This window comes from Euprymna scolopes, chromosome 13, assembly GCF_053919585.1.
Source record: "Euprymna scolopes isolate OS-2025 chromosome 13, ASM5391958v1, whole genome shotgun sequence".
Lineage (NCBI taxonomy): Eukaryota > Metazoa > Mollusca > Cephalopoda > Sepiida > Sepiolidae > Euprymna > Euprymna scolopes.
In genome coordinates, this window is record NC_136494.1 from 45,746,457 (window position 1) to 45,773,721 (window position 27,265).

General features: G+C 33.1%; 1 long non-coding RNA gene across 1 annotated transcript in view; it reads left to right on the plus strand.

The window, feature by feature from the left end:
* Nucleotides 1–24,566, plus strand: part of LOC145292004 (uncharacterized) — a 124,639-nt gene extending 100,073 nt beyond the window's left edge. The window contains exon 2 of the long non-coding RNA XR_013869532.1: nt 22,572–24,566. This is a non-coding gene — a long non-coding RNA (uncharacterized LOC145292004). The remainder of the gene's footprint in view (nt 1–22,571) is intronic.
* The last annotated feature ends 2,699 nt before the right edge of the window (nt 24,567–27,265 follow it).

The window sequence follows — 27,265 nt, forward strand, 5'->3', positions numbered from 1 at the left end:
GTTATGATAATGACGTTAGATTTTTTACTACATTTGTTATGATAATGACGTTAGATTGTTTTACTACATTTGTTATGATAATGACGTTATATTGTTTTACTATATTTGTTATGATAATGTCGTTAGATTTTTTTACTACATTTATAATAACGTTAGGTGGTTTTACTAGATTTGTTATGATAATAACGTCAGATAATTTTACTAGATTTGTTATGATAATGACGTTAGATTGTTTTACTACATTTGTTATGATAATTACGTTAGATTGTTTTACTACATTTGTTAAATGACGTTAGATTGTTTTACAGCATTTGTTATCATAATGACGTGAGATTGTTTTACTACATTTGTTATGATAATGACGTTAAATTGTTTTACTATATTTGTAATGATAATTACGTTAGATTGTTTTACTTGATTTGTTATGATAATGACGTTAGATTGATTTACTAGATTTGTTATGATAATAACGTTCGATTGTTTTGCTACATTTGTTCTGATAATGACGTTAGATTGTTTTACTAGATTTGTTATGATAATGACGTAAGATTTTTTTACTACATTTATTATGATAATGACGTTAGATTGTTTACTACATTTGTGATGATAATGACGTTAGATTGTTTTACTACATTTGTTAATATAATGACGTTAGATTTTTTACTACATTTATTATGATAATGACGTTAGATTGTTTACTACATTTGTTATGATAATAACGTTAGATTGTTTTACTACATTTATGAAAATGGTGCTAGATTGTTTTACTACATTTGTTATGATAATGACGTTAGATGGTTTTTACTATATGTGTTATAATGACGTTAGATTGTTTTACTACATTTGTTACAATAACGTGAGATTGTTTTACTAGATTTGTTATGATAATGACGTTAGATTATTTTATTACATTTGTTATGATAATGACGTTAGATTGTTTTACTACATTTGTTATGAAAATGGTGCTAGAATGTTTTACTACATTTGTTATGATAATAACGTTAGATGGTTTTTACTATATTTATTATGATAATGACGTTAGATTGTTTTACTACATTTGTTATGAATATGACGTTAGATTGTTTTACTACATTTGTTACAATAACGTTAGATTGTTTTACTACATTTGTTATGATAATGACGTTAGATTGTTTAACTACATTTGTTATGCTAATGACGTTAGATTGTTTTACTACATTTGTTATATTTGATTTACATTGTTTTACTACATTTGTTATGATAATGACGTTAGATTGTTTTACTACATCTGTTATGATAATGCCGTTAGATTGTTTTACAAGATTTGTTACAATGACGTTAGATTATTTTACTACATTTGTTATGATAATGACATTAGATTATTTTACTACATTTGTTACAATGACGTTAGTTTGTTTTACTACATTTGTTATGACAATGACGTAAGATTGTTTTACTACATTTGTTATGACAATGACGTTAGATTGTTTTACTACATTTGTTATGGCAATGACGTTAGATTGTTTTACTACATTGGTTATGATAATGACGTTAGATTGTTTTCCTACATTTGTTATGATAATGACGTTAGATTGTTTTACTTGATTTGTTATGCGAACGACGTTAGATTGTTTTACTACATTTGTTATGATAATGACATTCGATTGTTTTAGTACATTTGTTATGATAATAATGTTAGATTGTTTTACTACATTTGTTATACTGACGTTAGAGTGTTTTACTACATGTGTTATGATAATGACGTTAGATTGTTTTACTACATTTGTTATGATAATGACGTTAGATTGTTTTACTACATGTGTTATGATAATGACGTTAGATTGTTTTACTAGATGTGTTATGATAATGACGTTAGATTGTTTTACTAGATTTGTTATGCTAATGACGGTAGATGGTTTTACTACATTTGTTACAATGACGTTAGATAGTTTGGCTACATTTGTTATGATAATAACGTTAGATTGTTTTACTCCATTTGTTATGAAAATGGTGCTAAATTGTTTTACTACATTGTTTACAATCACGTTAGATTGTTTTACTAGATTTGTTATGATAATGACGTTAGATTGTTTTACTACATTTGTTATGATAATGACGTAAGATTGTTTTACTACATTTGTTATATTTGATTTACATTGTTTTACTAGATTTGTTATGATAATGACGTTAGATTGTTTTACTACATTTGTCATGATAATGACGTTAGATTGTTTTAGTACAGTTGTTATGATAATGACGTTAGGTTGTTTTACAAGATTTGTTACAATGACGTTAGATTGTTTTACTACATTTGTTATGATAATGACGTTAGATTGTTTTACTACATTTATGATAATGACATTGGATTGTTTTACTACATTTGTTATGCTAATGACGTTAGATTGTTTTACTACATTTGTTATAATAATGACATTAAATTGTTTTAATACATTTATGATAATGACGTTAAATTGTTTTACTACATTTATGATAATGACGTTAAATTGTTTTACTACATTTGTTACAATGACGTTAGATTGGTTTACTAGATTTGTTATTATAATAACGTTAGATTGTTTGATACATTTGTTATGATAATGACGTTAGATTGTTTTACTACATTTGTTATGATAATGACGTTAGATTGTTTTACTACATTTGTTACAATGATGTTAGATTGTTTTTCTACATTTGTTATGATAATGACGTTAGATTTTTTTACTACATTTATTATGATAATGCCGTTAGATTGTTTTACTACATTTGTTGTGATAATGACGTAAGATTGTTTTACTATATTTGTTATATTTGATTTACATTGTTTTTCTACATTTGTTATGATAATGACGTTAGATTCTTTTACTACATTTGTCATGATAATGACGTTAGATTGTTTTACAAGATTTGTTATGATAATGACGTTAGGTTGGTTTACTACATTTGTTATGATAATGACGTTAGATTGTTTTACTACATTTATGATAATGACATTAGATTGTTTTACTACATTTGTTATGCTAATGACGTTAGATTGTTTTACTAGATTTGTTATGATAATGACGTTAGATTGTTTTACTACATTTGTTATGATAATGACGTTAGATTGTTTTACTACATTTGTTATTATAATGACGTTAGATTGTTTTACTACATTTGTTATGATAATGACGTTAGATTGTTTTACTAGATTTGTTATAATGACGTTAGATTATTTTACTACATTTGTTATGATAATGACGTTAGATTGTTTTACTACATTTGTTACAATGAGGTTAGATTGTTTTGCTACATTTGTTATGACAATGAAGGTAGATTGTTTTACTAGATTTGTTATGATAATGACGTTAGGTTGTTTTACTAGATTTGTTACATTTGATTTAGATTGTTTTACTAGATTTGTTATGATAATGACGTTAGATTGTTTTACTAGATTTGTTATATTTTATTTAGATTGTTTTACTACATTTGTTATGACAATGACGTTAGATTGTTTTACTACATTTGTTATGACAATGACGTTAGATTGTTTTACTACATTTGTTAAAATGACGTTAGATTGTTTTCCTACATTTGTTACAACGACGTTAGATTGTTTTACTACATTTGTAATGATAATGACGTTAGATTGTTTTACTAGATTTGTTATGCTAATGACGTTCGATTGTTTTACTACATTTGTTATGATAATGACGTTAGATTGTTTTGCTACATTTGTTATGAGAATGACGTTAGATTGTTTTACTAGATTTGTTATGATAATGACGTTGGATTGTTTGCTACATTTGTTATGATAATGACGTTAGATTGTTTTACTAGATTTGTTATGCTAATGACGTTAGATTGTTTTACTACATTTGTTACAATGATGTTAGATTGTTTTTCTACATTTGTTATGATAATGACGTTAGATTTTTTTACTACATTTATTATGATAATGCCGTTAGATTGTTTTACTACATTTGTTGTGATAATGACGTAAGATTGTTTTACTATATTTGTTATATTTGATTTACATTGTTTTTCTACATTTGTTATGATAATGACGTTAGATTCTTTTACTACATTTGTCATGATAATGACGTTAGATTGTTTTACAAGATTTGTTATGATAATGACGTTAGGTTGGTTTACTACATTTGTTATGATAATGACGTTAGATTGTTTTACTACATTTATGATAATGACATTAGATTGTTTTACTACATTTGTTATGCTAATGACGTTAGATTGTTTTACTAGATTTGTTATGATAATGACGTTAGATTGTTTTACTACATTTGTTATGATAATGACGTTAGATTGTTTTACTACATTTGTTATGATAATGACGTTAGATTGTTTTACTACATTTGTTATGATAATGACGTTAGATTGTTTTACTAGATTTGTTATAATGACGTTAGATTATTTTACTACATTTGTTATGATAATGACGTTAGATTGTTTTACTACATTTGTTACAATGAGGTTAGATTGTTTTGCTACATTTGTTATGACAATGAAGGTAGATTGTTTTACTAGATTTGTTATGATAATGACGTTAGGTTGTTTTACTAGATTTGTTACATTTGATTTAGATTGTTTTACTAGATTTGTTATGATAATGACGTTAGATTGTTTTACTAGATTTGTTATATTTTATTTAGATTGTTTTACTACATTTGTTATGACAATGACGTTAGATTGTTTTACTACATTTGTTATGACAATGACGTTAGATTGTTTTACTACATTTGTTAAAATGACGTTAGATTGTTTTCCTACATTTGTTACAACGACGTTAGATTGTTTTACTACATTTGTCATGATAATGACGTTAGATTGTTTTACTAGATTTGTTATGCTAATGACGTTCGATTGTTTTACTACATTTGTTATGATAATGACGTTAGATTGTTTTGCTACATTTGTTATGAGAATGACGTTAGATTGTTTTACTAGATTTGTTATGATAATGACGTTGGATTGTTTGCTACATTTGTTATGATAATGACGTTAGATTGTTTTACTAGATTTGTTATGCTAATGACGTTAGATTGTTTTACTACATTTGTTATGATAATGATGTTTGATTGTTTTACTAGATTTGTTATGATAATGACGTTAGATTGTTTTACTACAGTTATTAAAATGACGTTAGATTGTTTTCCTACATTTGTTACAACGACGTTAGATTGTTTTACTACATTTGTCATGATAATGACGTTAGATTGTTTTACTAGATTTGTTATGCTAATGACGTTCGATTGTTTTACTACATTTGTTATGATAATGACGTTAGATTGTTTTGCTACATTTGTTATGAGAATGACGTTAGATTGTTTTACTAGATTTGTTATGATAATGACGTTGGATTGTTTGCTACATTTGTTATGATAATGATGTTAGATTGTTTTACTAGATTTGTTATGCTAATGACGTTAGATTGTTTTACTAGATTTGTTATGATAATGACGTTAGATTGTTTTACTACATTTGTTATGAGAATGACGTTAGATAGTTTTACTAGATTTGTTATGCTAATGACGTTAGATTGTTTTACTAGATTTGTTATGATAATGACGTTAGACTGTTTTACTACATTTGTTATGATAATGACGTTAGACTGTTTTGCTACATTTGTTACGAGAATGACGTTAGATTGTTTTACTAGATTTTTTTATGATAATGACGTTAGATTGTTTTACTACATTTGTTATGAGACTGACGTTAGATTGTTTTACTACATTTGTTAGGATAATGACGTTAGATTGTTTTACTACATTTGTTACAATGACGTTAGATTGTTTTGCTACATTTGTTATGATAATAACGTTAGATTGTTTTACTAGATTTGTTATGATAATGACGTTAGATTGTTTTACTACATTTGTTACAATAACGTTAGATTGTTTTACTAGATTTGTTATGATAATGACGTTAGATTGTTTTACCAGATTTGTTATGATAATGACGTTAAATTGTTTTACTAGATTTGTTATGATAATGACGTTAGATTGTTTTACTAGATTGGTTATGATAATGACATTAGATTGTTTTACTAGATTTGTTATGATAATGACGTTAGATTGCTTTACTAGATTTGTTATGATAATGACGTTAGATTGTTTTCCTAGATGTGTTATGATAATGACGTTAGATTGTTTTGCTACATTTGTTATGATAATGACGTTAGATTGTTTTACTACATTTGTCATGATAATGACGTTAGATTGTTTTACTACATTTGTTATGATAATGACGTTAGATTGTTTTACTACATTTGTTATGATAATGACGTTAGATTGTTTTACTAGAGTTGTTATGGTAATGACGTTAGATTGTTTTACTAGATTTGTTATGATAATGACGTTAGATTGTTTTGCTACATTGTTATGATAATGACGTTAGATTGTTTTACTACATTTGTCATGATAATGACGTTAGATTGTTTTACTAGATTTGTTATGATAATGACGTTAGATTGTTTTACTACATTGGTTATGATAATGACGTTAGATTGTTTTACTACATTTGTTATGATAATGACGTTAGATTGTTTTACTACATTTGTTATGATAATGACGTTAGATTGTTTTACTACATTTGTTATGATAATGACGTTAGATTGTTTTACTACATTTGTCATGATAATGACGTTAGATTGTTTTACTACATTTGTTATGATAATGACGTTAGATTGTTTTACTACATTTGTTATGATAATGACGTTAGATTGTTTTACTACATTGGTTATGATAATGACGTTAGATTGTTTTACTACATTTGTTATGATAATGACGTTAAATTGTTTTGCTACATTGTTATGATAATGACGTTAGATTGTTTTACTACATTTGTCATGATAATGACGTTAGATTGTTTTACTACATTTGTTATGATAATGACGTTAGATTGTTTTACTACATTGGTTATGATAATGACGTTAGATTGTTTTACTACATTTGTTATGATAATGACGTTAGATTGTTTTACTACATTTGTTATGATAATGACGTTAGATTGTTTTACTAGAGTTGATATGGTAATGACGTTAGATTGTTTTACTGGATTTGTTATGATAATGACGTTAGATTGTTTTGCTACATTTGTTATGATAATGACGTTAGATTGTTTTACTACATTTGTCATGATAATGACGTTAGATTGTTTTGCTACATTTGTCATGATAATGACGTTAGATTGTTTTACTACATTTGTTATGATAATGACGTTAGATTGTTTTACTACATTTGTCATGATAATGACGTTAGATTGTTTTACTACATTTGTTATGATAATGACGTTAGATTGTTTTACTACATTTGTTATGATAATGACGTTAGATTGTTTTACTAGAGTTGTTATTGTAATGACGTTAGATTGTTTTACTAGATTTGTTATGATAATGACGTTAGATTGTTTTGCTACATTGTTATGATTATGACGTTAGATTGTTTTACTACATTTGTCATGATAATGACGTTAGATTGTTTTACTACATTTGTTATGATAATGACGTTAGATTGTTTTACTACATTGGTTATGATAATGACGTTAGATTGTTTTACTACATTTGTTATGATAATGACGTTAGATTGTTTTACTACATTTGTTATGATAATGACGTTAGATTGTTTTACTAGAGTTGTTATGGTAATGACGTTAGATTGTTTTACTGGATTTGTTATGATAATGACGTTAGATTGTTTTACTACATTTGGTATGATAATGACGTTAGATTGTTTTACTAGATTTGTTATGATAATGACGTTAGATTGTTTTGCTACATTTCTTATCAGAATGACGTTAGATTGTTTTACTAGATTTGTTATTATAATGACGTTAGATTGTTTTACTAGATTTGTTATGATAATGAGGTTAGATTGTTTTACTAGATTTGTTATGATAATGACGTTAGATTGTTTTGCTACATTTGTTATGAGAATGACGTTAGATTGTTTTACTAGATTTGTTATGATAATGACGTTAGATCGTTTTACTAGATTTGTTATGATAATGACGTTAGATTGTTTTACTAGATTTGTTATGATAATGACGGTAGATTGTTTTGCTACATTTGTTATGAGAATGACGTTAGATTGTTTTACTAGATTTGTTATGATAATGACGTTATATTGTTTTACTAGATTTGTTATGATAATGACTTTAGATGGTTTTACTTGATTTGTTATGATAATGACGTTAGATTGTTTTACTAGATTTGTTATGCTAATTACGTTAGATTGTTTTACTAGATTTGTTATGATAATGACGTTAGATTGTTTTACTACATTTGTTATGATAATTACGTAAGATTGTTTTACTAGGTTTGTTATGATAATGACGTTATATATATATATTTTTTTTACACAGTGATCACCACTTATCAAGGCCCGGAAGCCACTCAGGGATAAGGGTTATTGCAAGTACATTACGTTAGGGAGGAGATTTGCTGAAATGTTTACTTAAGGGGGCGGTTCAATAAGAATTTGTTAACATTGGACTTGAAGAAAACCAAGTTGTAGTCCGGAGGGAAGCAAGCAGACGGAACAGAGTTCCACAGGCGTGCAGTTCTAAGAAAGAAGCTTTGTTCATGGAATCCGCGTTTTGGTTTAGGCACAGATATAGAGTGGGGGAAATTTTTCACAGTGGATTCAGCTAGACGGGTGTTTTTCATGAAAGATTGGCGAAGGAGGACCAGAGATTGGAGTTCAGACGAGCATCTGCCATGGAAATAACGATAAAACAAGGACAGGCTCACAACGTCTCTTCTGTAGGAGAGAGGTTGCAGGATAGAGAAAAGGGCATCCCCCACTAAGCCACGAAGACTATTTTGTACTCTGTCAAGGCAGGATAGGTTGTTTTTAGCAGCTCCTGCCACGATATGGCAACAGTATTCCATCCTTGGACGTACTTGGCTTTTATATAGATAGAGAATTGCATCAGTAGTGAGATATCTTCTGTAGCGGTAGAAGTATCCCACCATCTTTCCAGCGACCTTGGCAACAGACTTGATGTACGTGTTCCATTTCAGATCAGGAGTGAAGGTCAAACCCAGAAGCTTGTCAAAACACGGGGCCTCACACAGACGAGAGCCATCCATCACAATTGATGCCAGATGGGGATAAGAGCGTTTTACTAGGTTTGTTATGATAATGACGTTAGATTGTTTTACTACATTTGTTATGATAATGAGGTTAGATTGTTTTACTACATTTGTTATGATAATGACGTTATATTGTGTTACTACATTTGTTATGATAATGACGTTAGATTGTTTTACTACATTTGTTATGATAATGACGTTAGATTGTTTTACTACATTTCTTATGATAATGACGTTAGATTGTTTTACTACATTTCTTATAATAATGACGTTAGATTGTTTTACTACATTTTTTACAATGACCTTAGATTGTTTTACTACATGTGTTATGAAAATGGTGTTAGATTGTTTTACAACATTTATTATAATGACGTTGGATTGGTTTACTACATTTGTTATGATAATGACGTGAGATTGTTTTACTAAATTCGTTATGATAATAACGTTAGATGGTTTTACTACATTTGTTACAATGACGTTTGATTGTTTTACTACATTTGTTACAATGAGGTTGGATTGTTTTACTACATTTGTTGCAATGACGTTAGATTGTTTTACTACATTTGTTACAATGACGTTTGATTGTTTTACTACATTTGTTTCAATGACGTTTGATTGTTTTACTACATTTGTTAAAATGACGTTAGATTGTTTTACTAGGTTTGTTATGATAATGACGTTAGATTGTTTTACTAGATTTTTGTGATGACGTTAGATTGTTTTACTAGATTTGTTAAAATGACGTTAGATTGTTTTACTACATTTGTTAAAATGACGTTAGATTGTTTTACTACATTTGTTATGATAATGACGTTAGATTGTTGTACCAGATGTGTTATGATAATGACGTTAAATTGTTTTACTAGATTTGTTATGATAATGACGTTAGATTGTTTTACTAGATTTGTTATGATAATGACGTTAGATTGTTTTACTAGATTTGTTATGATAATGACGTTAGATTGTTTTACTAGATTTGTTATGATAATGACGTTAGATTGTTTTACTAGATTTGTTATGATAATGACGTTAGATTGTTTTACTAGATTTGTTATGATAATGACGTTAGATTGTTTTACTACATTTGTTATGATAATGACGTTAGATTGTTTTACTAGATTTGTTATGATAATGACGTTAGATTGTTTTACTAGATGTGTTATGATAATGACGTTAGATTGTTTTACTAGATTTGTTATGATAATGACGTTAGATTGTTTTACTACATTTGTTATGATAATGACGTTAGATTGTTTTACTACATTTGTCATGATAATGACGTTAGATTGTTTTGCTACATTTGTTATGATAATGACGTTAGATTGTTTTACTACATTTGTTATGATAATGACGTTAGATTGTTTTACTAGAGTTGTTATGGTAATGACGTTAGATTGTTTTACTAGATTTGTTATGATAATAACGTTAGATTGTTTTGCTACATTTATTATCAGAATGACGTTAGATTGTTTTACTAGATTTGTTATTATAATGACGTTAGATTGTTTTACTAGATTTGTTATGATAATGAGGTTAGATTGTTTTACTACATTTGTTATGATAATGACGTTAGTTTGTTTTGCTACATTTGTTATGAGAATGACGTTAGATTGTTTTACTAGATTTGTTATGATAATGACGTTAGATTGTTTGACTAGATTTGTTATGATAATGACGTTAGATTGTTTTACTAGATTTGTTATGATAATGACGTTAGATTGTTTTGCTACATTTGTTATGAGAATGACGTTAGATTGTTTTGCTAGATTTGTTATGATAATGACGTTAGATTGTTTTGCTACATTTATTATGAGAATGACGTTAGATTGTTTTACTAGATTTGTTATGATAATGACGTTATATTGTTTTACTAGATTTGTTATGATAATGACTTTAGATTGTTTTTCTTTATTTGTTATGATAATAACGTTAGATTGTTTTACTAGATTTGTTATGCTAATTACGTTAGATTGTTTTACTAGATTTGTTATGATAATGACGTTAGATTGTTTTACTACATTTGTTATGATAATGACGTAAGATTTTTTTACTAGGTTTGTTATGATAATGATGTTATATATATATATATTTTTTACACAGTGATCACCACTTATCAAGGCCCGGAAGCCACTCAGGGATAAGGGTTATTGCAAGTACATTACGTTAGGGAGGAGATTTGCTGAAATGTTTACTTAAGGGGGCGGTTCAATAGGAATTTGTTAACATTGGACTTGAAGACAACCAAGTTGTAGTCCGGCGGGAAGCAAGCAGACGGAACAGAGTTCCACAGGCGTGCAGTTCTAAGAAAGAAGCTTTGTTCATGGAATCCGCGTTTTGATTTAGGCACAGATATAGAGTGGGGGAAATTTTTCACAGTGGATTCAGCAAGACGGGTGTTTTTCATGAAAGATTGGCGAAGGGGGACCAGAGATTGGAGTTCAGACGAGCATCTGCCATGGAAATAACGATAAAACAAGGACAGGCTCGCAACGTCTCTTCTGTGGGAGAGAGGTTGCAGGATAGAGAAAAGGGCATCCCCCACTAAGCCACGAAGACTATTTTGTACTCTGTCAAGGCAGGATAGGCTGTTTTTAGTAGCTCCTGCCCAGATATGGCAACAGTATTCCATCCTTGGACGTACTTGGCTTTTATATAGATAGAGAATTGCATCAGTAGTGAGATATCTTCTGTAGCGGTAGAAGTATCCCACCATCTTTCCAGCGACCTTGGCAACAGACTTGATGTACGTGTTCCATTTCAGATAAGGAGTGAAGGTCAAACCCAGAAGCTTGTCAAAACACGGGGCCTCACACAGACGAGAGCCATCCATCACAATTGATGCCAGATTGGGATCAGAGCGTTTTACTAGGTTTGTTATGATAATGACGTTAGATTGTTTTACTACATTTGTTATGATAATGAGGTTAGATTGTTTTACTACATTTGTTATGATAATGACGTTATATTGTGTTACTACATTTGTTATGATAATGACGTTAGATTGTTTTACTACATTTGTTATGATAATGACGTTAGATTGTTTTACTACATTTGTCATGATAATGACGTTAGATTGTTTTGCTACATTTGTTATGATAATGACGTTAGATTGTTTTACTACATTTGTTATGATAATGACGTTAGATTGTTTTACTACATTTGTTATGATAATGACGTTAGATTGTTTTACTAGAGTTGTTATGGTAATGACGTTAGATTGTTTTACTAGATTTGTTATGATAATAACGTTAGATTGTTTTGCTACATTTATTATCAGAATGACGTTAGATTGTTTTACTAGATTTGTTATTATAATGACGTTAGATTGTTTTACTAGATTTGTTATGATAATGAGGTTAGATTGTTTTACTAGATTTGTTATGATAATGACGTTAGATTGTTTTGCTACATTTGTTATGAGAATGACGTTAGATTGTTTTACTAGATTTGTTATGATAATGACAATAGATTGTTTGACTAGATTTGTTATGATAATGACGTTAGATTGTTTTGCTACATTTATTATGAGAATGACGTTAGATTGTTTTACTAGATTTGTTATGATAATGACGTTATATTGTTTTACTAGATTTGTTATGATAATGACTTTTGATTGTTTTACTTTATTTGTTATGATAATGACGTTAGATTGTTTTACTAGATTTGTTATGCTAATTACGTTAGATTGTTTTACTAGATTTGTTATGATAATGACGTTAGATTGTTTTACTACATTTGTTATGATAATGACGTAAGATTTTTTTACTAGGTTTGTTATGATAATGATGTTATATATATATATATTTTTTACACAGTGATCACCACTTATCAAGGCCCGGAAGCCACTCAGGGATAAGGGTTATTGCAAGTACATTACGTTAGGGAGGAGATTTGCTGAAATGTTTATTTAAGGGGGCGGTTCAATAGGAATTTGTTAACATTGGACTTGAAGACAACCAAGTTGTAGTCCGGCGGGAAGCAAGCAGACGGAACAGAGTTCCACAGGCGTGCAGTTCTAAGAAAGAAGCTTTGTTCATGGAATCCGCGTTTTGATTTAGGCACAGATATAGAGTGGGGGAAATTTTTCACAGTGGATTCAGCTAGACGGGTGTTTTTCATGAAAGATTGGCGAAGGGGGACCAGAGATTGGAGTTCAGACGAGCATCTGCCATGGAAATAACGATAAAACAAGGACAGGCTCGCAACGTCTCTTCTGTGGGAGAGAGGTTGCAGGATAGAGAAAAGGGCATCCCCCACTAAGCCACGAAGACTATTTTGTACTCTGTCAAGGCAGGATAGGCTGTTTTTAGTAGCTCCTGCCCAGATATGGCAACAGTATTCCATCCTTGGACGTACTTGGCTTTTATATAGATAGAGAATTGCATCAGTAGTGAGATATCTTCTGGAGCGGTAGAAGTATCCCACCATCTTTCCAGCGACCTTGGCAACAGACTTGATGTACGTGTTCCATTTCAGATAAGGAGTGAAGGTCAAACCCAGAAGCTTGTCAAAACACGGGGCCTCACACAGACGAGAGCCATCCATCACAATTGATGCCAGATTGGGATCAGAGCGTTTTACTAGGTTTGTTATGATAATGACGTTCGATTGTTTTACTACATTTGTTATGATAATGAGGTTAGATTGTTTTACTACATTTGTTATGATAATGACGTTATATTGTGTTACTACATTTGTTATGATAATGACGTTAGATTGTTTTACTACATTTGTTATGATAATGACGTTAGATTGTTTTACTACATTTGTCATGATAATGACGTTAGATTGTTTTGCTACATTTGTTATGATAATGACGTTAGATTGTTTTACTACATTTGTTATGATAATGACGTTAGATTGTTTTACTACATTTGTTATGATAATGACGTTAGATTGTTTTACTAGAGTTGTTATGGTAATGACGTTAGATTGTTTTACTAGATTTGTTATGATAATAACGTTAGATTGTTTTGCTACATTTATTATCAGAATGACGTTAGATTGTTTTACTAGATTTGTTATTATAATGACGTTAGATTGTTTTACTAGATTTGTTATGATAATGAGGTTAGATTGTTTTACTAGATTTGTTATGATAATGACGTTAGATTGTTTTGCTACATTTGTTATGAGAATGACGTTAGATTGTTTTACTAGATTTGTTATGATAATGACAATAGATTGTTTGACTAGATTTGTTATGATAATGACGTTAGATTGTTTTACTAGATTTGTTATGATAATGACGTTAGATTGTTTTACTACATTTTTTACAATGACGTTAGATTGTTTTACTACATGTGTTATGAAAATGGTGTTAGATTGTTTTACAACATTTATTATAATGACGTTGGATTGGTTTACTACATTTGTTATTATAATGACGTTAGATTGTTTTACTAAATTCGTTATGATAATGACGTTAGATTGTTTTACTACATTTGTTAAATGACGTTAGATTGTTTTACTAAATTTGTTATGATAATGACGTTAGATTGTTTTACTACATTTGTTACAATGACGTTAGATTGTTTTACTGCATTTGTTATGATAATGACGTTAGATTGTTTTACTACATTTGTTATGATAATGACGTGAGATTGTTTTACTAAATTCGTTATGATAATAACGTTAGATTGTTTTACTACATTTGTTACAATGACGTTTGATTGTTTTACTACATTTGTTACAATGAGGTTGGATTGTTTTACTACATTTGTTACAATGAGGTTGGATTGTTTTACTACATTTGTTACAATGAGGTTGGATTGTTTTACTACATTTGTTACAATGACGTTTGATTGTTTTACTACATTTGTTACAATGACGTTTGATTGTTTTACTACATTTGTTACAATGACGTTTGATTGTTTTACTACATTTGTTACAATGACGTTTGATTGTTTTACTACATTTGTTTCAATGACGTTTGATTGTTTTACTACATTTGTTAAAATGACGTTAGATTGTTTTACTAGGTTTGTTATGATAATGACGTTAGATTGTTTTACTAGATTTTTATGATGACGTTAGATTGTTTTACTAGATTTGTTAAAATGACGTTAGATTGTTTTACTTCATTTGTTAAAATGACGTTAGATTGTTTTACTACATTTGTTATGATAATGACGTTTGATTGTTTTACTACATTTGTTAAAATGACGTTAGATTGTTTTACTACATTTGTTATGATAATGACGTTAGATTGTTTTACTAGATTTGTTATGATAATGACGTTAGATTGTTTTACTACATTTGTTAGAATGACGTTAGATTGTTTTACTACATTTGTTATGATAATGACGTTAGACTGTTTTACTGAATTTGTTATGATAATGATGTTAGATTGTTTTACTACATTGTTTATGATAATGACGTTAGACTGTTTTACTAGATTTGTTATGATAATGACGTTAGACTGTTTTACTACATTTGTTATGATAATGACGTTAGACTGTTTGACTACATTTGTTATGATAATGACGTTAGATTGTTTTACTACATTTGTTAGGATAATGACGTTAGACTGTTTTACTAGATTTGTTATGATAATGACGTTAGACTGTTTTATTACATTTGTTATGATAATGACGTTAGACTGTTTTACTACATTTGTTATGATAATGACGTTAGACAGTTTTACTACATTTGTTATGATAATGACGTTAGATTGTTTTACTACATTTGTTATTATAATGACGTTAGATTGTTTTACTGCATTTGTTATGATAATGAGGTTAGATTGTTTTACTATATTTGGTGTGATGATGACGTTAGACTGTTTTACTAGATTTGTTATGATAATGACGCTAGAGTTTTTTACTACATTTGTTTCGATAATTGATTTAGATTGTTTTACTACGTTTAACACAAGAGCTAAACTGTTGTTCCCTTCACTTCATGCTGTTGTGTTTCAACATTATAAAAAGCCATTTTTTAGTAGTTCACATGCGAATATCGTATACTGTTAATTGGATCAATTAAGTGGCTCCTGCAACACCGTTTCTCTAGCAGAGAGATAAACTGATTGTGAAATGTGAACTTGGTAAAAACTTTAGTGATACTTCATATGCTTCAAAATCGAAGCATATGCAACAATATAACATTGCCTTAGGGATTAAATTGTCATACACTGCTTGAGTTATTATTTTCTTTTTAAAGTGACTTGTTTTGTTTGCCGTCTGTACAGTGGGCTTAATTGGGGCGGGGTCAAGCGGACATTCACCTATGTATACCTATAATGTAAGTGGTTATGCTTTTTTTTAAGCTCTTTCTGTTCATTTTTACATCAGATAAGATAGGATGTATCTTTTAAAACTATTCAATCTAAGACAAATGACTTTTTTTTGATACTGCATGAAACAAGCTTTTCAAATATTCAGTTAGAATGAGAAAACATGCTAAAAGGTTACACAATGAAAAACTATTTCATTAATTCAATGTATCAGATAACTGATCATGCATCATCATCATCATCATCATCATGCATCATCATGAGTCGAAAAGCACAACAAAAACTCATATTCATTGTTGCAACCATGAATTGCAGTTTTAAGCTGCTCACAACTTCTAATGCTATGACTTAATGACTTGCAATGTCTGCAGTTTAAACGTTCTCTTGTCTTCATAACAATGGTATTACGCGTCTCAGAATCTGTTAATACAATCTGATAAATTGTCAAATTGGTTTGTCTTTCGAGACTTGTTTATCCGATACTGACATCGGAACTTATTTGCCTCAATGCCAGATTCTGTATAGTTGAGCAGACTAATGTTGCCATTTTCTGCAATTAACTCAGCACTGTGTCCTAAAACAACATGAGCACTTGGAGTTATATTAATTCATGGAATTGAATCAACATGGAGATATGTAGCGTGACAAAATTCTTTGAACTCAACAAGTTAATGATGGTTAAAATGACAGCCATGTGCAGCACCAGTTGATCAATCTTGGCTCTTAATTCACTATCGTTTCTGTGGGTGAGCAGTTTTTGGTTGGATCTCGTTGAGGTTGTGGAATGCAGGGAAACTGAAGTGATGAAAACAAATGAGCAGACGTAAGTTGCAAGCACTGGAGGTAATCGTACTTCACACCACTGTATGGAGTTGTAAGTTTTTGTACTGTTGGCCTCTGCTCCTTCTTAAATTTTAGGCTTGTCATACAATAGAAGACCATCAAATTAGCTACACTATCGAGTGTCAGAATACCCACTGCCGGCAAAAATCCATGAAGAATACATGCAGGAGCTCTGCACCTGGATAGATAATGGTTGGCTCGTGCCGTACCCAGAGGATAAATTGGGACCCCCCCCAAAGACCTAATTCCCCTGATGGCTGTGATACAGCAGAACAAAGCCAAAGTGTGCCCGGTGATTGACTACCGGGAGCTAAATCATTACGTAGATGCATTTACAGACAACGCAGATGTTTGTGCAGTTAAGCTGCGCGAATGGGGACAAAAAGGGGCTAACGTGTTTCTACTGGACCTCAGGAGAGCATACCTACAAGTCCGGGTCCATGAGACACTGTGGCTATACCAGACTGTGAAAATCAACGGGAAAAAATACTGTCTGACCCGTCTGGGGTTCAGTCTGAATGTGGCTCCCCTGATAATGAGAGCAATTGTCAGCGAAGTATTATTTCAGGAAGAAGTTGTAAGCCGCACAGCATCTGCTTACATTGATGACATTTTTGTCAATGAAGACGTGGTGCATGCGACCCGTGTAAGAGAACTCCTAGCACAGTTCAGGTTGGAGTGCAAGAACCCGGAGCGGTTGAAAGATGGTGCACAGGTGCTGGGATTGGTAGTCAGGATGGAATGCACTGAACTACGGTGGAAGCGAGGAAATGCAATTCCAGAGGCACCTAGTATTGTAACGCGACAAACAATGTTTTCCCTGTGTGGTCGACTTGTCGGGCACTTTCCGGTGTGCGGTTGGCTTTGTGTGGCTTGTGAAGGAAAGTAAGTTCAGTAACGAAGGGCTGGGATGATGAAGCAAGGGACACTGTACTGCATCGTATGATGTTTGAAACCTTAGAATCTGCGCAGCAGAATGATTCGGCCTGGGGAAATTGGTGTGTGGATGGCAAAGAGCTGAATGTATGGGTCGATGCTTGGAGATGCGTGAAACTGTGTTGGAAGATGCATGTTGGCTGCGACCTGAAGATGATTCTCAACATATCAACTTCACCGAACTGGATGCCATATTGAAAGGCATCAATTTGGCTCTTCAGTGGCAGAGCAAGGTTCTACACATAAAGACACACCAAAGCAGTAAGCAAGATGCTTATTAGGAGGCGACTAAGCATTCTCAAGGAGCTCGTGACAGAGTACAGGCTGACAGTGGACGTGACGCTGGTTCCATCAGCATGAAACATCGCTGATCAATTGACATGAGTACCACAGCAGTGGTTTGAGGCAATGAAAAAGCAAAACGGGCTTGACCCGGTGATAGGCGCGGTTCACACAAACGAGCTGGATGAGAGTCAAATCATGGCTATTCACAAAGGTAGTGGACATCCGGGGTGCGACACACTACCTACTTTGTCAGGAGAAGTTGCCCAACCACGACAAAAGCAACTGTTAAAACGGTCATACGGAAATGTGAGCAATGTCAGTCCATTGACCCAGCGCCAGTCAGGTGGGAAAAGGGAAAGCTGGAAGTTAACGAGAATTGGCAGAGAATTGAAATGGATATCACGCATTATGGCACCTTCCACTTTTTAACTCTGACAGACTGTGGTCCATCGCATTTCTCCATTTGGAGGAAATTGGCAAAGCAGGACTCGGCAAGTGTGATTCATCAGTTGGAGGCAGTGTTCCTCGAGCGTGGTTCACCACATGAAATCCTTTTAGACAATGACACGGCTTTCTGCAGCAACGCGTTCCAAGCATTTGCACATATATGAGGAGTTCACTTGTGATTCCGTTATGCGTATGCTCCAGCTGGAGCGATGTCACCGTACAGTGAAACGAATAGCAGCTAGAATGCGCTGTCCCATACAGGATAACATCACCAATAGACAACACATCTCCCTTCACTGTGCCTGCCAACAGGATTTATCGATACGAAGTTCGAATAAAGGAAACCAATCTCGCAACTGCATCCCCAGGTCCCAAGAACAGCTCTTACCAGGTTGAACATTGCGTGTGGGTCAAAAGACTGCAAAATCGATGTAACACGAGGTTCAGCAAGTGTAAGTTGACCAAGGTAATCAGCCCTCAATCGATTTTGGTGGAAAGTGTGCCACACCACGTGAAAGATCTGCACCCTCGCTATTATGTTGTTACATCGGAGGGAGAGAAAGACTCAGACAGTACAATGTCTTCTGAAAGGACAGAGTATGATGCAGGACGACAGAGAGGATTTTGAGCCATATAATGCACATACTGAAGAAGCAGAAGAGGGACCACCCGTCTTGCCTTTACGAAGGAGTACCCGACAAAGATGGATACTGCACCCCCCTGCCCTGATTGTGAAACACCACCCATGGAACAGACTGGTGGCAAGCAATAACGGTGGTAATGAGGAAGATGGCAAGGAGAAAGTGCTGCCTCCGGTTCTCCGAAGAAGTACACGACAAAGACGACTGCCCCCTGCCCTGTTTGTGATCATGAGATCAGGGGGGAGTGTAGCAGAATTAACAATAACCAAAATGAGGGGAAATAGAGAGCTTACCTCGCATACGTCTGTTGTATTTTGGCCTGAGCGGAAGAGAGAGTTCCAAAATGGCATCCATGGGTTTTTATTAGCATTTACCCCATGCAATTATCGTAGAATCTGTCTGCTCTTGCGCGGTTATGCTAATACATAATTCGCAGCCGCTATAAAGGCAGGTCACTGGAAAGCAGTCAGGGGGCGTCCTGCAGATTGTGTGTAGGTGGTTCTGGCGATTGGATTGTTCTTTGTGACGAACCATGTGTCGGCGAAAAGCAAGTTTTTTTCTTTGTTTTTTTTGTCTTCTTCTTTCTCCACGGTTATTACAGACAAGAAATCCCTCTCTTTTTCTAGAGGTGGCCGATACTGATTATTTCTTATCTGTGTTCCTGATTTTTTTTTGTTTTGTTTTGCCTACTACATTTTGCTTCAAATAACCAAGACAAAATGTTAAGAGGAAATGATAATAAGAAAACAGGCAGACAGTGTCCAACTGGTCAAAAGGGGGGGGTGTTCAGATAAACATAGCCTCTTTTCTTTCCTTTCTTTTATCCTTTCTTTTTTTTTTTCATGTGGAAAAATGGTTGAGTCATATGAGGCAGTAGAAATTATTCAAAGTAAAAAAAAAACAAAAAAACAGTTCAGTCCAGCAAGTCAACGCTTGTGAAATATGGGGGGGGGGGAGGGTATTGAACAATACTTAACTGTGAGGACGTGCATTCAACCGATGGTTAGGTATTCAACAAAATTCAATGTTCCGATGTTATAATGTGAGGCAGTCCCATTTCGCCGACGCGCGAGTCAATATCCTTCGAAGTTCGTTTGTCTACTTGTCTTCCCTCGTTTTCTTTCTCGCTTATTTTCTCAACCACCGATGTTTGGATGTCTCATTCCCATATATCTGAGCCAAGGTATTTTCTTAGTTTTGGTGAGTTCCCTTTTCGACTCCAGGAATAAAACTCAGTCGAGAGAGTCACCATTTCACCGCATAAATGGCGTTGCTGTTGTTCATCGTGTCCTCTCCACTCGGGGATGTATTCCATTCTGATATCCCTAAGCCAAGGTGTTTTCATAGTTTTTCTGTTCCCTTTTCGGCATCAGGAAGAGGATTAAGTCGAGTGAACCTTCAATTTATCAAACGAGTCATATTGGCTGGTATCTGTCGCATTTTTATTATTGACATTCGTTCAGCTCCATTTTATTTTTTTAACTGCCACTCTGCTCCTTCTTCCTCGCACACCACTCCCGCCAAAAAAAGGGGTTTTCTTTCTTTTTTCCGTCCGCACACTGCTTCGTTTGAGGGGAGGTGGGGTTTCTGGATGGTTTCCCGTTGTGACCTTGGCATGTGGTTTCGATGAATGACTTGGTGAGGGGATGGGGTGAGGTGTCTAACTCGCTTTCTTCTATGGTTTATGCGTAGATATTTCTTTGCTGAATGTCTCAATAGCTCTGCATGTTATGACTATGCAAATGCAGTGTTTTATGACGTGGACAGAGATGACAGTTGTCAGCAATTTTTGCAGCTATATAAATCAGGGTTTTCAAAAACTGAGTGAGATTATTTTCAGCTCGCTCTCCATTTCTGGAAGTATCAACTCTTGCTGAGCTCTAAGTACAAGTATATTAAATGAGTCAAATTACAAATTACAAGTATTCGAATAAAGTCTATTTCAACAGAAACCTTTCTTATATAAGGTTTTATTACTTTTTATTATTTTAATAGTTTTTTTGTTTGATCTGTACTCTTTATCTTTTTATGTATCTATGTATATGACATCGCCCTTTCTAATGAGTAGGTTGCATCACATTACAACTGGCTCACCATGAATGACATCAGATCATTGCCTCTTTTGGTATAGACAAACTTTACAATAATTAACTATGTTTACACCTTGACATAGCATCATTTATTTTTTATCTAGTTTAAGGTCAATGAAGGTAGTGTTGTACCCTATCTCACACACTTGATCTTATTTAGTAGCTAACATTCAATACTTTATACACATGTGTTTATATAATTTTGTCTGCTCACAATTTCTGAATGTGCTTGGACAAAAAAAGATTTACATAAAATATTAATTAAATAGTTTTTATATACTGTTATTAGTATAGAAAAGGCTAAAAAACCTTTAAAAATAATATTTAAGACTTCTACCTACTCTTGCATTAATAAAAGAAAATAACTTGCTTTATATTTGAATCAAGACAAAAATCTTCTAAGAATAACGATCTACTATTCTACCATTGCAGTTTCTGTAGCAAGTACTTCTTAATAAAGTAAACTTAAGGGTAATAAGTGATAGTAATCTCCCTTATCTTATGATTGCCTTCCCTTTAGAAAGAACTTTTAGTTAACTACAAAATCTCACTACACGTATATAAGTTATTTTAGACAAAATTTTTCTCAAATTTTTTGTTGTTCTTATTTGTCAGTATATATGTTTAGAATTAGTATGGAACATCAGCAATGATTCTATATGAAACCAGATATTCCAAATTCTGAAAAATGCTGGATTCATTGGCAAGTGATGTTTGAAAACTTTTTACAGATATTACATGCAAAAATCCACGATGACTAATTAACAAACTTAAACTCCTAAGTAATTACATATCTCACATGATATATGACATAATTATGGAATGTACTACATATGAAAAAGCTATTGGAGCACAACAAATTACTTCCAGAAAATTCCCAAATGAAATATTTACAGAATATTTACTAACATACAATTATGACAATGGTTGCCTTCTCCATTGATGATGTTATTTCAATTGTACATCTTTTTTTACTGTTAATTTTAGATTGTAAATTTACCTATTATATTTTTTGCACTTTTTAGGGAACAATTGGATACAGAGAACTCTGGTAAAGACTATGTAGGTAAGTCTATCTGAATTGAATGTTATACCTGCCATGCTGCGTTGTGCATATATGAGACCTGGAACACATGTGTCTGGTTAAGAAAGGAACTTAATTAATAATGGCTTCCTGCTTTATTAAAAGATTGCTATGCGCATGTGTGAGTGCATACAAGTTAGATCAGGAAACCGGGACAAAAGAGTCTATATAAAAGTTATTGAAAAGAGCAGCAATATCATTACATCTCCCTTTCTCTGAAAACGAAGATGACTTAGGCATGTAAAACAAAACAAAGAAAATGGAAAAGTTGGCCATGGTATAGGGGTGGTAGATCTTCCTTGAATGCATGTCAGTCAAAATACCTCTTTTGGTTCTGCTGACATTGTTGGAATGCACTGTATATCTGATTCTGATCATGGGTGTCGTTTCTGATTTTGGTGATCAGTGGAGATTCGATTTGTCTACCCATGAGTAGTTGTGCAGGGCTTGGTATGACACTTGAAATTGGGGTGCAACGCCAGTGCAGCAGTGCGATCTCAGGAGTTGTTCCCGACTGTTTGGCTTTCTTGAGAATGATTTTGATAATCCTTATTTGACGTTCTATAAAACCATTCCCTTGTGGTCTCCAAGGCGATGTGGTCTCATGATGGAAACCCTATTCTTTGGTGAATTTGCGGTAGAGATGACTTAAGAAGTGTGGTCCATTATCGCTGACTATCTTTGATGGTATCCCAAACTCTGAGAAGATTTGTCGTGTGATGTTTGCTATGACATTGCTCGGTGAGTGATCAGGTAGGCGTTTGACTATAGGGTACTTTGAGTAATAGTCAGCTCTGATCAACCATCGACTTCCATGGAGATCAAATAGGTCTGTGCCAACTACATCCTCTGGTTTTGTTGAGATGTCATGTTGCATAAGTGGCTCTTGCATTTGGAAGGGCTGATGCTGTTGACAGATAAGCACGACTTTGTGAACTGTTCAATGTCTTTGTTTATGTTTACCCAATAAACAGTATCCTTGGCAAGGAGTTTTGTTTTCTCCTGTCCTAAATGAGCAGCATGAAGTTGTTCTAATATGTCTTTTTGAAGTGTGTGGGGGATGACAATTTGTTGTCCTTTGAGGATAAGACCATCATCATTTGAGAGCTGTTTTTGCAGAACTGATTCAATGTTTAGACGATAGAAGTCTGTCTTAAGAGACCCATTGGATGATGGGAGGAAAGCATTGAACATATTACGAGAACATTATTTATCAAAAGGGAAACTGAAAATAATATCCCTATATACAGAATTAACCTCTTTGAAACGTAACGAGGATGAAACGATTACCGACTACATCATAAGGGCAGAAACAGCCGCCAATGCCTTAAAACTCTCAGGTGAAATAAGCGATAGCTTGTTGATATCAATGACCCTCAAGGGACTTCCAGCCGATTTTAAACCATTTACAACTGTTATAACTCAGAAAGACAAACCCATAAATTTCAGCGAATTTAAAGTGGCATTGCGCAGTTACGAAGAGACTAATAATAACTCCAGCAATATTATGAAGTTCAAAAATGCTTCTCGAAAGCAGACACCACCAAATTACGCACCTCACCGCAACGTATTCTCCAAAAGTAATTTTCCCAAGAAAAAGAATAAAATTATCTGCTATAATTGTGGATGACCCAACCACAAAAGTTTCCAATGTCGATATAAATGCTCTAAAATGGACTCCGTAAAAAAACGTTGAGAACTTTGAGGAAGAACATACATTTCTATTCACATGTAACTTTGACAATACCACAAACGGTAAAAATCTCCTTGTAGACTGTGGTGCTACAGAGCACGTTATCACCAAGGAATCTGATTTTATTAATTTTGATTCAAACTTTAATCTTCAAAGTCATTTTGTCGAACTTGCCGACGGTAGTCAAATAAATGATAGTCTTGAAAAGAGGCGATGCTAAAATATACCTAAAAAAATAATAAAGGCAAAATCTGTAACTGTATTCTAAAAAATGCTCTGTTCATACCTACATTTAAGCAAGACATACCTCAATGGAACTGTATTTGACATTAAAGAAAATGGCCGACTATATTATTTAAAAAGTATGGTTCCCTCAAAAACTGCCTGTCACGACTTGGAAACCTGGCATAAAATTCTAGGACACTGCAATACAGCTGATATTAAAAAATTACTAAATGTAGTCGAAGGCATGAAAATAATACCTTCAGACGATCTCCCAAATTGTGATGTATGTGCACAGGGGAAAATGACAAAAGATATAAGCCGAACTCCAGACAAAAAAGCTACAAAAATTCTCTCACTTGTGCATTGTGACTTAGCAGGTCCAATCAGTCCGATGCGGAGAAACAATCTAAGGTACGTTTTGAATGTTATTGATGATTGTTTCGGTTTAATTATGGTTTATTTTCTAAAAAACAAATCTGACACTATTCTCGCCACTAAGAAATATTTAGCTGATGTTGCCCCGTACGGTTCAGTAAAATGTATTCGCTCAGACAATGGGACTGAATTTACTAGTAAAGACTTTGAACTTCTATTAATTAACCACCGTATTAAACACGAGAAATCGGCGCCATACTCCCCCTTCCAAAATGGCACAGCTGAAAGGGAATGGCGAACCCTTTTTGAGATGACAAGATGCCTACTTATCGAATCGAAATTAGCGCATAGTTTATGGACATACACTTTAATGGCAGCAGCATATATCAGTAATAGGTCGTTCAATAAGAGGCTAGGAAAAACGCCGTATGAAACGTTTTGCGGTGTAAAACCTAAAATGAATAGAATGTGTAGTGAAAAATGAAGAGCCGAATACCTTTGTAAAGGTTTTATTCACAAAAGAAAGCAAGTCATAAATAGCGTTAATTACGCAGCATTTATAGTTAATGGAAGAGTTCATTCAAGGGATGAGAGGTTAGGGATATTACACTTTCCCCTTCAAGTTTTTTTTTCGTTATTATTTTTATTTTTTATTTTTTTCATTATTTTTTTTTTCTCTAAGTTTTTTTTTTTTTTTTTTTTTTTTGCCTATAATTTAAACTTTTTTTTTGTGCCTTACTTAGTAATGAAGTCCTTGTATTTCTCAGGAAATTTCAGTATTCTGCCAGATCTACGCCGTGGCTTGGTTGGCATTTCGCTCTCAACTGGTTCCCCACGGGTGTTTTCTTCTATATGTTCAGGACATTGTATACATTCGTTTTCACTCCCTGGCTTACTCACAGGTGGCATGCAACCATTCTCTAACGTGTTGTCTCCATTAATTGTGTTGGCAGCCAAATCTCTGATGTTGACAGTAGTTTTGATGCCTGAAGGTAGTCGTACTTGGGCATAATGAGGGTTGATCTCCAGTAACGTCGCAGGTGTAACCGGGGGGTCATTTTTACTCGACCTAATATGATTTCTGACGTATACTTGGCCTGGTTTTGCCCACAAGGGAATAGAAGTACCAGAAGTGGATTTACGGCTGTACTTAAATAGTCTATCATGAGGGGTCGCATTTGTAGCTGTGCAGAGCAATGATCGAATACAATGTAGAGCATCAGGTAGAATATTTTCCCAGCAGGATAGTCTCATTTTACGAGAATGTAAGGTTACTTGTATGGCCTTTCATAGTGTGCCCTTTAGTTTCTCAATTTGACCATTGCCTTCCGGGTGATATCTACTCGTTTTCGAAGTCGCAATGCCTTTCCCATGTAAGTAATTGGTCGTTTACTCCGACAGAAAATCAGTCGCTCTATCTGTGTGAATCATATCGGGCATACCAAATATCACAAATAGTTGATTCAGGCATTGTATGATCGTTGAGCTTGTCATATCTTTACACGGAAATGCAAAAGGAAAACGCGAGTATTCGTCGATTACCGTAAGTAGGTATTTGTTACCATGTGTGGACGTAGGCAGTAGTCCCTTGAAATCCATGTTTAATTGCTGAAATGGTACTATTGCTTTTATGAGAGTTCCCTTGTTACCGGTGAAGAATTTGGGTTTTAAATACTGGCAAGACGAGCACGAATTAGTTACTCCTTTTATTTGATCGAGGGAGAAAGGAAAGTTTCTTTCTTTGCAAAAATGGAAGAGTCGGGTAATGCCTGGATGGCATAATTTACAGTGTAGGTCCCGAAGATCTTGTAAGGAATAAGTGAGAGCAGATATTCGGGAAAACGTATCAGCGACAATAGTTTCTCTACCAGGACGGTAGACGATGCTAAACTTAAATTGTGACAGTTCAATGCGCCAACGGCATATTTTGTCATTTTTTATTTTTGATTTCTTGGTATTATCAAACATGAAGCTAATACTTTTTTGGTCCGTAATTACAGTAAAGTGTTTACCAAGGAGAAAATGTCGCCACTTACGTAGTGCTTCAACAATAGCAGCTGCTTCTTTTTCTACCGCGTGATGTTTCGTTTCACTATGGCTTAGTGTTCTGGAATAGAATGCAACCGGACGATTCTCTTGATTAAGGGTAGCTGCAATACAGTTGTTACTAGCATCTGTTTCTACTATAAATTCTTTTTCTGGATCAACCGTTACCAGCATAGCATCTTTCAAGTCGTTTTTCAGTTTTATAAAAGAATCCAACGCCACAGAAGATAACGGGAATTCTCTATTGCGGTTTAGTGCTAATATTTTCTGAAAAATTCTGGATGAATTTGCTGTAG